We start from the raw sequence: 14,170 nt of genomic DNA, 5'->3' as shown, positions 1-14,170 counted from the left end.
CTTATTGCTGTACATCTTCACCAGTATTATGTATTGTTAGATATATTTTAAAAAAGCATTCTCATGAGTATGTAGTGGTGTCACACATGGCTTTAATTAATTTCCTTAATGGCTAGTGATACTGAATATCTTTTCAGGGAATTGTTTATTATCTTTATATTCTTTTCATTACAGAGTCTGAAATTTTTCACCTATTTGTTAAAAAAATGAATTTTTATTTTATTATCAAGATCTTCTAGAACTAATGCCCCCAAAAGATGTCTTTTCATCATAGGGGACTGGAATGAAAATGTAGGAAGTCAAGAGATGCTTGGAGTAATATGCAAGTTTAGCCCTGAAGTACAAAATTATACCCCCAGGCATTTAAATAGATATAAAGTTATATACAATACACACAGAAGAACTATATAAAAAAGATTTTAGTTCTTTGGCCCATTTTTTGATTGGGTCATTTATTTTTCTGGAATTGAGCTTCAGGAGTTGCTTGTATATTTTTGAGATTAATCCTTTGTCTGTTTCCTCATTTGCTATTATTTTCTCCCCATCTGAGGACTGTCTTTTCACCTGACTTATAGTTTCCTTTGTTGTGCAAAAGCTTTTAATTTTCATTAGGTCCCATTTGTTTATTTTTGCTTTTATTTCCAATATCCTGGGAGGTGGGTCATAGAAGATCTTGCTGTGATTTATGTCGGAGAGTGTTTTGCCTATGTTCTCCTCTAGGAGTTTTATAGTTTCTGGTCTTACATTTAGATCTTTAATCCATTTTGAGTTTATTTTTGTGTATGATGTTAGAAAGTGTTCTAGTTTCATTCTTTTACAAGTAGTTGACCAGTTTTCCCAGCACCACTTGTTAAAGAGATTGTCTTTTTTCCATTGTATATCCTTGCCTCCTTTGTCAAAGATAAGGTGTCCATAGGTTCGTGGATTTATCTCTGGGCTTTCTATTCTGTTCCATTGATCTATATTTCCGTCTTTTGAAAGAACAGCATGTATATTATCTGTGGTGAAACAGACCACCAGCCCAGGTGGGATGCATGAGTCAAGTTTTCGGGCCTGGTGGGCTGGGAAGACCCAGAGGAATCTGGTGGAGAGGGAGGTGGGATGGGTGACCGGGATGGGGAATACGTGTAACACTATGGCTGATTTATATCAATGTATGACAAAACCCACTGAAAAATTAAAAAAAAAAAAAAAGATTTTAATGGCCCAGATAACCATGTTGGTATCTCAAGTAAGCATCTGGAGCGTGAAGTCAAATGGACCTTAGGAAGGCCCCTTCCCTTAGGAAGGCATCAATAAAAACAAAGTGAGTGGAGGTGACAGAATTCCAATTGAGCTATTTCAAATCCTAAAACATGATGCTGTGAAAGTGCTGCACTCAATATGCCAATTTGGAAAACTCAGCAGTGGCCACAGTACTTGAAAAGGTCCATTTTCATTCTAATCCCAAAGAAGGGCAATGCCAAAGAACACAACCACACAATTGCACTTATTTCACATATAAGCAAGATCATGCTCAAAATCCTTCAAGCTAGGCTTCAACATTACATGAACTGTGAAATTCCAGATGTACAAACTGGATTTAGAAAAGGCAAAGGAACCAGAAATCAAATTTGAAACATCCATTTTTCTCTAGAAAAAGCTAGGGAATCCAGAAAAAATAATTCTTCTGCTTCATTGACAATGGTAAAGACTTTGACTGTGTGGATCACAACAAACTGTGGAAAATTCTTAAAGAGATGGGAATACCAGATCACCTTAGCTGCCTCCTGAAAAACCTGCATGTGGGTCCAGAGGCAAAAGTTAGAACTGGACATGGAACAATGGACTGGTTCCAAATTGGGAAAGGAGTACATTAAGGCTGTATTTTGTCACTGTGCTTATTTAACTTATATGCAGTGTACATCATGTGAAATACTAGGCTGGATTTATCACAAACTGTAATTAAGATTGCTGAGAGAACTATAAATAACCTCAGATATGTAGATGACACCACCCTTATGGCAAAAAGCGAAGAGGAACTAAAGAGCATCTTGATGAAGGTAAAAGAAGAGAGTGAAAAAACTTGCTTAAAACTCAGCATTCAAAAAATGAAGATCATGGAATCTGGTCCTAACACTTCATGGCAAATAGATGGGGAAACAATGGAAACAATGACAGGCTTTATTTTCTTGGGCTCCAAAATCACTGTAGATGGTTACTACAGCCATGAAATTAAGAAATGCTTGCTCTTTGGAAGAAAAGCTATCACAAACATAGGCAGTGTGTTTAAAAGCAGAGACATTACTTTGCCAACAAAGGTCCATATAGTCAAAGCTATGGTTTTTCCAATTGTCATGTATGGTTGAGAGAGTTGGAGCATAAAAAAAGCTGAACACATAAGAATTGATGATTTTGAACTGTGGTGTTGGAGAAGACTCTTGAAAGTCCCTTGGACTGCAAGGAAATCATACCTGCCAATCCTAAAGGAAAATTGAACCTGGATATTCATTGAAAATACTGATGTTGAAGCTGATGTGCCAATATTTTGGTCACCTGATGCAAAGAATTAACTCATTGTAAAAGATCGTGATGCTAGTAAAGATTGAAGGCAGGAGGAGAAGGGGACGACAGAGGATGAGATGGTTGGATGGCATCACTGGCTCAATGGCCATCGGTTTGAGCAAGTTCTGGGAGATGGTGAAGGACAGGGAAACCTGGTGTGCTGCAGTCTATGGGGGTCACAAAAAGTTGGACACAACTGAATGACTGAATAATGACAACAGTTTATTTCCTATTGTGAAATGCTGTGAGTTCTTTATATATCACATCTTTTTTAGATATGTGACTTGCAAATAATTTTGCTTTTTCTTTTTTACAATGATCAGGGAACAACAATTATTTAGATTATAAACTTTTATTTTCATTTGCAGTTTTGTCTTACTAAATCACAATATCTAGATGTTACACTCAATTCTTGCCTGGAGAATCCCAGGGACAGAGAAGCCTGGCAGGCTGCCGTCTGTGGGGTCACACAAAGTCAGACACGACTGAAGTGACTTAGCAGCAGCAGCAGCAGAGAGGCTAAAATCTGGAGTGGGATAGACCTGAAAAACAGTCTGATCCATTTTATGCTAATTTAACCAGCCTGAATCAGAAGGATAATGAAGTAGTAAAATTCTGTTTATAAGGATAAACTGAGCAAAGGAAGAATAAATTTCTTGTATTTATTTATCCCTTCAAAAAAAAAAAAACAGTTCTAGGAAATTGAATTTTCTAGTAGATAATGTTCTTCACTATGCATCTGGCACTGTTTAAGTGTTATTCACACACTATTCAATTTAGCTTTTCTAATTATCTTGCAACCTAGTCAGTCTCACTGCATTCAGTTGTAAGACAGGTAAACTGAGATATCTACAGTAACATCCCAAGATCATATCATGAGTACTAGAACACTGAGAATTGATTCCAGTTTTCTCTTTACATCCAAGGCAGTGTACTTAACCATTCACTCTGTTTTCCTCTGTTATGTATATGTTTTGCCATTAGGGTAAACATATACCTCTGTTTTCAATACTCTGCAATTTTAAGGAAGCCTCCACATGTAATTTGAAAATAAGCCAAACAGTGTTCTCTAACAAAAATATGTAAAGAATCAGAACAAAATTGTGTGAAAAAAGAAAAAACAGTTTACATGTCAACAGGAATGGATATATAGACTAACACAAGGACACATCTAAATTTAAAATTATTTTGATCAGGAATGTACTTGGACAATCATGGGATAATAAAAAAAAGAAAACATATAATTTTCCTTTCATTGCATAGAACAATGAATAAACACTAAACAAAAGAGAAAAAATTCAGACAAAAACCTCTAACTGTAACTAACAAATACATATATCTGGCTGTTTTCAAAATAGATTTCTCAATTCTGAATGAAATTATTTTATTTGCAAGGTATTTAAGCTGTGCCACAGTGATTGAAAAATAATTGTTATATTTGGCATTGTGCCAGACCTTAATCTGGCTAAATATCTACATTACCATTATCAATATTTAATGGTATATAATGGAATATTTTTAATTTCTGAGTACTTGACAATATAAAAGTATTTTAAAAAGTTGTCTAAACACCTTGAAAGATGTTTTAAAATGCAAATTTTCACATGAAAAAAGGAAATGTATGTTGACAATGTAGAAAAAAAGAAATATACTTTCCAAATACCTGAATTTCTTCATTACTGAGTTAAATAGGATGAATTCAACAGATAAAGAGGAAATGAGTAATGTACTAGTTTTTATGTTTATTTTTTTTAAGCAGGAATGGGTTGCAATTTGTAAGAAGGAAATATAATCAATTGGTGCGGTAATGATTATGTTGGATAAATTTGTCTATTAAAATGTAGGTCACTAAATCAATAATTATTCTAAAGTATCTACTAAAGTCTTATTTTAGAAATGAAAGGAAATATTTAAAGCTAATGAAGCAGTAAAGGATAGATCTAGGTAGGTATGAAGAAATAAGAATGAGACTAACACTCAATGTTCTGTGTGTCATAGAGAAAAACATGAATAATGATATTGTCTCATCTGAGAGTCACTTAAAGTCTTGATCCAAAAAAAACAGGAATATATATGCATAAATGTATAAGAACAAAAGAATACCTAGGAAATATAACCAGAAAAAAATGGTATAAATAAATCAAAAGTATAATACTTTAAAAAATAAAACTATCTTGGCAAATATCAAAATTGTATGAATAAACCTGTTTTCTTAATTCTATCTAGGAAATGTAAAAATATAACAGAAGTATTTAGTAGTATTTCTTAAATGTCTGGCACACAGTTCTAATAAATAATAGTATTATTGATTCTGTGTATATGTTTATGCCAGATGGAGCAATCATATGCAGATCTATAGATCATGCTGGGCTATAAGGATTGTGAACAAACACACTTTTGATAGTGTTTATCTGAGTTTCATTAACTCTAACTAAAAAGTGCTTAAACTCACAAAAACTCCAGCTTCTATGTCTCTCTGTCCCACACATCCCAGTGTTTACCCAAAGATAAACAAAATGAATATTATGATAACCATTTAGTAGCCAGCAATTGTTTGCAAAGCCCACAGATACAGGAAACATTTGGTGTCAGAATAATTGCCCTGGTTGGGTGGATTTCCTTTCCAGGTGATTGAGCAGAACATTAGCACTTAGTAGACCAAACAAGAATGAATGATATTTTCATTCTCTCAAGAGGAGGTGCAGGCCTCTTAAATTCTGTATCAGATTTGTTAATAATTATTGTTATTGGTCCTACAGATTGTAAATTAATGACAAAAGGAATATATCTGAAGTCTGATTTTTTTTTTTTCATTCCTGAAAGGGCACTTTGAAGATACTGTGGAATCTCAAATAAGAAAAATTTTTGCATGTCAGGCAGTATGCTGATTTGCTCTTATCAGGCTTATGAAAAATGTTGGGTATGCAAGGATAAACAGACATAGAAGATATGTAAGTTAATTCAGCCAAGAATATAAATAACCTTAGACATTCTTTTCCTGCAAATAATCTGCCAGTCAATTTCATTGTATTCTTCCTCTGGATGGTGCCTCTCATTCTTCCTTGGTATCAGATGGAACATTATTCAAGAGACTTAATTCTATGTAACTCTGTCCTACGCCACTAAATTTTGCAAGCATATACAGCATCTCCCTCTGAAAGTAACTGTGATAGTACTAACAGCAACCACCAAAGTTGAAAGAAACCTATGTTTCTTATATTTAACCATTATTTAAGCATTATTTTGGCTAATCATAGTAAATTTAAAATATCCTCATCTTGCAGTAGAGGAAATTGTGACTCACAGAAGTTGAATCCTATCCTATTCTATAGTAGAAATGTAGCTCCCATGATTTTGAACTTAAATTTGAGTTGCTGTTGTAGTTGAAAAGTTTACTCATACCTAAATTGCATAATACTGATATATTTACAGGTCACACTAACCAGTACAGTTCTAAGAAAAGAGAACTCTTACACGTTTTAAAGAGCTACCCTTGCTAAAGATTTAATAAGACTTATTTTGACTGGCAGGTGAGTTTTGAAGAGTAAATCTTTTCTGCAAACCTCAGTAAAAAATTCTGAATTGAAAAATGCTTAAATTCATAATTTTATATCAGTCATAACAGCTAAGAATTACTGTCCTTAGAAGAGACAAATAATAAGACCCATAAGCCATTATTATTTAAAAAATATAAACAACTAATACAACTCAGCATCAAAAAAAAAAAAAAAAAAGAAAGAAAGAAAGAAACTGGCATTAGATTTGAACAGACATTTTTCCAAAGGAGAAATACAGATGATAAGCAGGTATATGAAAGAATGCTTGACCTTGCTAATCAGTGAAATGCAAATCATAACCACAGTGAAATGACAAGGCACGTCTTTCAGAATAGCTATTATCGAAGATTTATAAATAACAAATATTGTTGAGGGTGTGAAGCAAAAGAAACCCTCTTAGACTGTTGGTGAGAATGTATATTCACATAGCCACCATGGAAAACTGTATGAAAATTTCCCAAAATCCTGATAATAGAACTACCATAACACCTAGCAATTGTATCCCTGGGTATACAGCCAAAGAAAATATAAACACCAACTTGAATAGAAACATGGACCCCAAGGTCCATAGCAGCATTACTTACAATAGTCAAGATAATAAAGCAACCTAAGTGTCCATCAATAGATGAATGGTAAAAAAAGATGTGGTATGTACATACAATGTAACTATACTCAGCCATAAATAAGAGTGAAGTTCTGCCATTTGTAACAACATGATTGGACCTAGAGGATATTATGTCTAGTGAAATAAGTCAGGAGAGAAAAATAAATATGGCATTTTAACACATATGTAGAATCTAAGAATTTGAAAAATAATAGATACATGTATATGTATAACTGAGTCACACTGTTGTACATCAGAAACTAATTCAACATTGTTAATCAGCTATACTCAATGGAAAACAAAAGTTAAAAAAATTCCGTACAGCACAGAGAAATATAAGCATTACTCTGTAATAAGTTTAAATGGAGTATAATCCATAAAAATATTGAATTAATACATTATACACATGAAGCTAATGTTGTAAATAGACTACACTCAATATATAAAAAGAGAAATGGCAATGCATCATTAACTAAAGCATTTTAAAAAAATCTTAGTCATTGCAATTTTATGTGCACTGATGTATACTCAGTTCAGTTGCTCAGTCGTGTCCAACTCTTTGCAACCCCAAGAATCGCAGCACGGCAGGCCTCCCTGTCCATCACCAACTCATGGAGTCCACCCAAACGCATGTCCATCGAGTCAGTGATGCCATCCAGCCATCTCATCCTCTGTCGTCCCCTTCTCCTCCCGCCCCTAATCCTTCCCAGCACTAGGGTCTTTTCCAATGAGTCAACTCCGCATGATGTACTGGAGTTTCAGCTTCAAATCAGTACTTCTAATGAACACCCAGGACTGATCTCCTTAAGGATGGACTGGTTGGATCTCCTTGCAGCCCATTGGACTCTCAAGAGTCTTCTCCAACACCCCAGTTCAAAAGCATCAATTTTTCGGCACTCAGCTTTCTTCACTGTCTAACTCTTACATCCATACATGACCACTGGAAAAATCACAGCCTTGACTAGACGGACCTTTGTTGGCAAAGTAATGCCTCTGCTTTTAAATACGCTGTCTAGGTTGGTCATAACTTTGCTTCCAAGGAGTAAGCATCTTTTAATTTTATGGCTGCAATCACCATCTGCAGCGATTTTGGAGCCCCCCAAAATAAAGTCTGTACTGTTTTCACTGTTTCCCCATCTATTTCACATGAAGTGATGGGACCAGATGCCATGATCTTAGTTTTCTGAATGTTGAGCTTTAAGCCTTTTTCACTCTCCTCCTTCACTTTCATCAAGAGGCTTTTTACTTCCTCTTCACTTTCTGCTATAACGGTGGTGGTGTCTGCATATCGGAGGTTATTGATATTTCTCCCCAAAACCAAATTAATAATTGTTTATATCTTAGTACAACAAAACAAAACCTGAGCCTGTAATAAATATAAGCACTAAAGCAAGAAATATTCAAATAAGTGGCATAAACAGAATTTAAAAGCCATGATATGCACCTAACTGGTCAATGAGTTTTATGAATAATACAATCTGCATCAATGGGCAAGTCACTTACTTTTGTGAGGATTCACTTCTACTAGAAAATTAGGAAATGAAAAAAAATTTTTATAGATCAAAACAGAATTTATGTTAAAAATACAGTTATTTTATTTATAAATAATTAGTAATAAATTTAAAAATCCATTTGTAAGCAGCATAAAACACACTATTTAGGAATAAATTTAACAAAAACATAAGACATCTATAATAAAAACCCTTAAATATTGTGAAAAAATTAAAGGACTAAACAAAGAGAGATATACACCGATTTCATATATAAGAAAATTAATATTAAGATGACAATTCTACCCAAATTGATCAAAATATCTAATGTAATTCCAATCATAACTTAAATGAAATTTTTATAAATTGATATGCTAATTCTAAAATTTATATGGAAATTAAAAAGACCTACAATTGACAAAACAGTATTTTAAACAACCAAAAAAATAAGTTTTAGGACATATATGATGAATCACTTTTGTGAAAGCAGTGTTCTGGAGTCTTCTCAAAAAGGTATTGCAAATGTATGGGTTAGGTTGCAGGGAAAAAAAAAAAAAAAAAAAAAACAAACAAGACAACATATCTCAGAAGTGAGCATAAAACATAACTGCTTTAAGATTCTAAAGAAAATATAGGAGAATTTCATCTTGATCTATGGTAATCATAAAAGGAAAAAGGAAAAAGAGACAAATCTGACTTTTAGGATAAACTACCCTCTCTAGGACTAGTCTAATTTAACACTGAAATTACTACATTTCAGGAAACTATTTTATCCTTTGTAAACCCAGTTTACATACCCATGTCTGCCCAGCAGACAAGATTAAAAATTGGAAAATAAACTCACAAGAAGACTTGAATCCAGAATATTAAACAAATTTCATAAATCAATAATAAGCACAGAAATAATTAAATTTAACATGGACAATATACTTGTAAAGATAATTTAAGAATAGATATACCCATGTTCTTTAGGAATGAATAGGTGCTCAATGGCCTTAGTTATCAGGGAAACAGGACACCCTTGATTCCTGGCAGTGAAACAGATATATAAGTTAATATAAATGTATTCATTGTAGGTTACCATTTCCTTCACAAGAGGATCTTCCTGATCAGGGATTGAACCCGGGTCTTCTACATTGCAAGTGGATTCTTTACTGTCTGAGCTATTGGGAAAGCCAACTAATTGTATTTTTAAAATCTGTGCATTTCACAGCATTTTAATTTTACCTAAAAAGAAAAAATATATATACAATTTTATTCACTTAATCCAATTGACCATTTTAGTACTTAATATTGATAATAAAAGCAATTATTCTAGCTAGACCATAACTCTAACAATCTACTTGATGTACTTGATTAAGTAAGCATGATATTACTGAACATATATTATCAAAGAACATAAGTGTTCCTTACCTCAAGTTGAATGTATTTCAAATTGAAAAAGAGTAAGTGGAAATCAAAACACATTCCTTAATCTTAGCATTTCTGTGGCATATTTTTGTAAAAATGCTAGCTTGAATGGTTTTTGTTTACCTTTATGTACCAGGAAATTATTAAACTTTCCAAAAGTTGCAGGAGCTGAGTTTGACATTTCAAAAAGCATCCTGTTATGAATTTACTTTTATAATATTAATTATTTAATTTGTGCTGGCTTAAGTAAATATTTTCATTAATTGTGAACATTTCTTCCAAAGCTCATTTCCAATGTATTGAAAGCATCTGATTTTCCCTTCAAAGTATTGTTCAAGCAGAAGTTTCATAACAGAAAATTAGAAAACAAATTTGAATAAAATTCTACTAGCACCAATACAGAATACTGTACTTACTCCTGGGAAGGAAAGTTATGACCAACCTAGACAGCATACTAAAAAGCAGAGATATCACTTTGTCAACAAAGATCCGTCTAGCTAAGGCTATGGGTTTTCCAGTGGTCATGTATGGATGTGAGAGTTGGACAGTGAAGAAAGCTGAGCACCGAAGAGTTGATGCTTTTGAACTGTGGTGTTGGAGAAGACTCTTGAGAGTCCCTTGGACTGCAAGGAGATCCAACCAGTCCATCCTAAAGGAGGTCAGTCCTGGGTGTTCATTGGAAGGATTGATGTTGAAGCTAAAACTCCAATACTTTAGCCGCCTGATGCAAAGAACTGACTCATTGGAAAAGACCCTGATGCTTTGAAAGATTGAAGGCAGTAGAAGGCGACAACAGAGGATGAGATGGTTGGATGGCATCACCGACTCAATGTACATGGGTTTGGGTGGACTCCATGATTTGGTGATGGACAAGGAGGCCTGGTGTGCTGTGGTTCATGGGGTCGCAACGAGTCAGACACGACTGAGCGACTGAACTAAACTGAGTACAGAATACTAAAAATATAAATTTAAGCTTGTGGTAATCTATAGGCAACATCCCAAACTTTGTATCTTTATATGTGACTACTTATTAGATGTAAATATAGCAAATAAATCCAATTATATTTTAATATTTTATAATTAAAATGCAATAGGCAAACACATAAAAGCATAATGACTCAATATTATGACAAACCCTCTCAGTTTAATCCTGTTACATCATTCAAATAAACCCAACAAATAGTAAAATTCTAAGACAAATATCTGTTTAAAATAATGGAACCAACTCACATTTCTGCTTTTGTTTGGCAATATCTGTTTGACTTTATACATTTCAATTTAAGTGACTTTTTCAGTGAATTCTATAGTGTGAAGTACATGAAACTTTGAATTTTAGCACTTCTTTTAAATGTAGAGTACATAGTTCAGTGGTATGATTCAGTAACCTGGATGTCATATTTTTCTTGATTTATGTATTTGTCTGAAAGTAATTACATGGCCTCATATATTTTCCTCTAAACAGAATGTAGCTTCCTAATCTCAGTCACCAAATCAAGTAACTGGTTAGGGAGTTATTTATACTGACCTCTATTTTTTATAATAGTTGATGCAAAGACAACACCATTTCTGAGTCAGGATAAATCTATGTATACAAATATTTTTGTTTCCTGTTATTTAGCCATCAGTTATACAGGATCATGCAACCAAGATGTGAAGCAAGTGTAATCCCAAAGCTTGTGGCTTAGGTTTCCATTACAATAAAAGTCAAAGAGCCTGAAAGGCCTGTGGGACACCATAAGTAAGACTGACATATGTTGTGGGAGTGTCCAAAGAAAAAGAAGGAAAAGAATGATAGAGTATTTGAAAAAAATGGCTAAAAATTTACAAGTTTGATAAAATACATAAATATAGATATCCAAGTAGTTTAATCAACTCCAAGAAAGATGAACTAAGAGACCTGCACTGAAACATTCTCAAACTTTCAAAAGTCAAGGAAGAAGACAGTCTTGAGAGCATCAAGATAAATGTGATCACATAGAAGCGATCCTTAATAATATCACCATAAGATTTCTTCCTCATCAGAAAGTTTGGAGGCCAGAAAGCAGTGGGCAAGTACTTTCAAAGGTCGAAAAGAAAACAATAACAAACAAACAAACAAACAAACAAAAAAATTGTCAGAGAAACCTCTTTCTAGCAAAACTGTCCTCCAAAAGTGAACGAGATATTAAGACATTCCCAGATAAACAGAAGCACAGATTTGGATTACACAGTAAGAATTATCTAAGGGAGTCCTCCAGGTTGAAATAAAAGGCTACGAGATAGTAATTTAAAGTCATATGAAGAAACAAATATTTATATGAAAGTGAATATTATAGGCAAAAACGAATGCTATTTTTATTTTAACAGTTTCTAAATCTACATTTTGCTTTCTACATGATTTAAAAGAATGACACATTTAAAAATAGTATAGTCTAAAACCTAATATTTTTGTAACATTGATTTTAATACCACAATGTGTTTTCTACATAATTTCAGAGACTAAAAAGAATTTTTCAGCCATGGTTTTGGAGCATAAAGTGTATAAAATGTAGTTTTGTGATATCAACACTAAAGGGTACTGATAGACCTGTAAAAGAACAGAGATTTTTATACTGATGAAGTTAAGCTGGTATGTGAAAGTGAAAGTCGTTCAGTCGTGTCCGACTCTTTGCAGCCCCGAGGACTGTATACCCATGGAATTCTCCAGGCCAGAATACTGGAGTGGGTAGCCTTTCCCTTCTCCAGGGATCTCACAACCCAGGGATCAAATCTGGGTCTCCCTCATTGCAGGAGGATTCTTTACCAGCTGAGCCACAAGGGAAGCCCAATTACAAGCTGGTATAAATTCACATTATAAACACTGAATATAGAATGTAATCTCCATTGTAACCATAACAAATAAAGCTACAGAATTTATGAAAAAAGGAAATTAGAAAGAAATTTAAATATTCTACTACAAAAATCAAATACAAAAGAATGCAGTAATTCAAAAATAAGAGACAAAACAAACTATAAAAGTAAAGAACAAAGAGAAAAACAACAGGAGTCACATCTTATCAGTGACTGTGTTAAATGTAAACATATTTAACTCTCCAATCAAAATAAAGGGACTGGCAGATGGGGGTAAAATGATATAATAAAACCATATGCTGTCTGCCAAACACTCAAATTGGGTCCAGACACAAACAGGTCAAAAGTTAAAGAATAGAGGTATTCCACACCAATAATAACAAAAAGACAACAGAGGTAGCTATACTAATATCAGTCAAAAGAGACTTTAAAAAGGTTATCAGAGGCAAAGAAATAAATTACCTCTTAATAGAAGGCTCAATAAAGCAAGAAGAATATAACAATTATAAACATTTACTACCTACTAACAGACCATTAAAATATATGAAGCAAAAATTAACAGAATTGAAGAGTGAAATAATTCTATAGTAACAGTTGTAAACTTTAATAGTCCACTCTCAGTAATGGATAGAACAACCAGATAAAAGATAAATAAAGAAATACAAGACTAGAATAATGTGATAAATCAACTAAATCTCACAGTCATATACAAAACACTATAAACCAAAACAAAATACAAATTTCTAAAGTGCACATAGAATATTTTCCAGATTATATCATATGTTAGATCAAAAATTGTCTCAATTGAGTAAAAAGATAGACACAATAAAAATATCAAGTAAATTCACAATATGGATGAAGCTTGAGGACAATATGCTAAATGAAATAAGCTAGTCACAAAAAGTACAACACTTTATGGTTCCACTTACAGGGGGTATGTAGAATAATCAAAATCATAGAAACAGAAAATAGAATGGTGGCTATCAGGGCCTGTGGGGAAGGGCGATAAAGGAGCTATGGTTTAATAGGTATAAAGTTGCAATTATACAAGATGAAGAGCTCTGGAGATGGACAATGATAGCATGATAATAGTAACATATTATGGATGTATTTGTACCACTGAGCTGTACACTTAATGGTTAAGATAGTCTACTTCATGCTTATATATTTTACCACATAAGATTTGAGAAAAACCCAATTATAACAATGAAATTTTGAAAACTAGAGTTGGTCATCATCTTTGGACTACCATGTGGAATCGATTTTAAATAGGAAAAATGGAGTCATTTTTCACTTACTGCATGGTGAGTTTTCAGTAGTAAGTGTTGATGAATGAAGATGATACAGATTCTAATTAGCTATTTATTGCTATACAACCCATGTCTAATGAGCTTCATAAACCTCGTGAGAATTGGTACAGTATAAGAATTGAGAGTGTAGTCACTATAATCTATATAATCTTACTCTGAATTCCATTCCCAATTTACTGAATGATGTCAAGCAAGTTAGTTAATTTTCAGGTTGTTCTTTTACCTCAAATATAAAATGAGGAGAAATCAGCACAATGTGGAAGACAGACAGAGATCCTAAAATGTATTAATAAAAATAGTGAAAATATTCCTGGGTTTTATCACATCAAATTCCACATGCATGATGACAGAATTCAAAAAATGATTTTTTTTTTTTTTTTTTTTTTATTTTTTTTTTTTTTTTTTTTTTTTTTTAATATTATTTTA

Source organism: Muntiacus reevesi, chromosome 2 (assembly GCF_963930625.1).
Source record: "Muntiacus reevesi chromosome 2, mMunRee1.1, whole genome shotgun sequence".
Lineage (NCBI taxonomy): Eukaryota > Metazoa > Chordata > Mammalia > Artiodactyla > Cervidae > Muntiacus > Muntiacus reevesi.
This window is presented reverse-complemented; position numbering follows the sequence as displayed.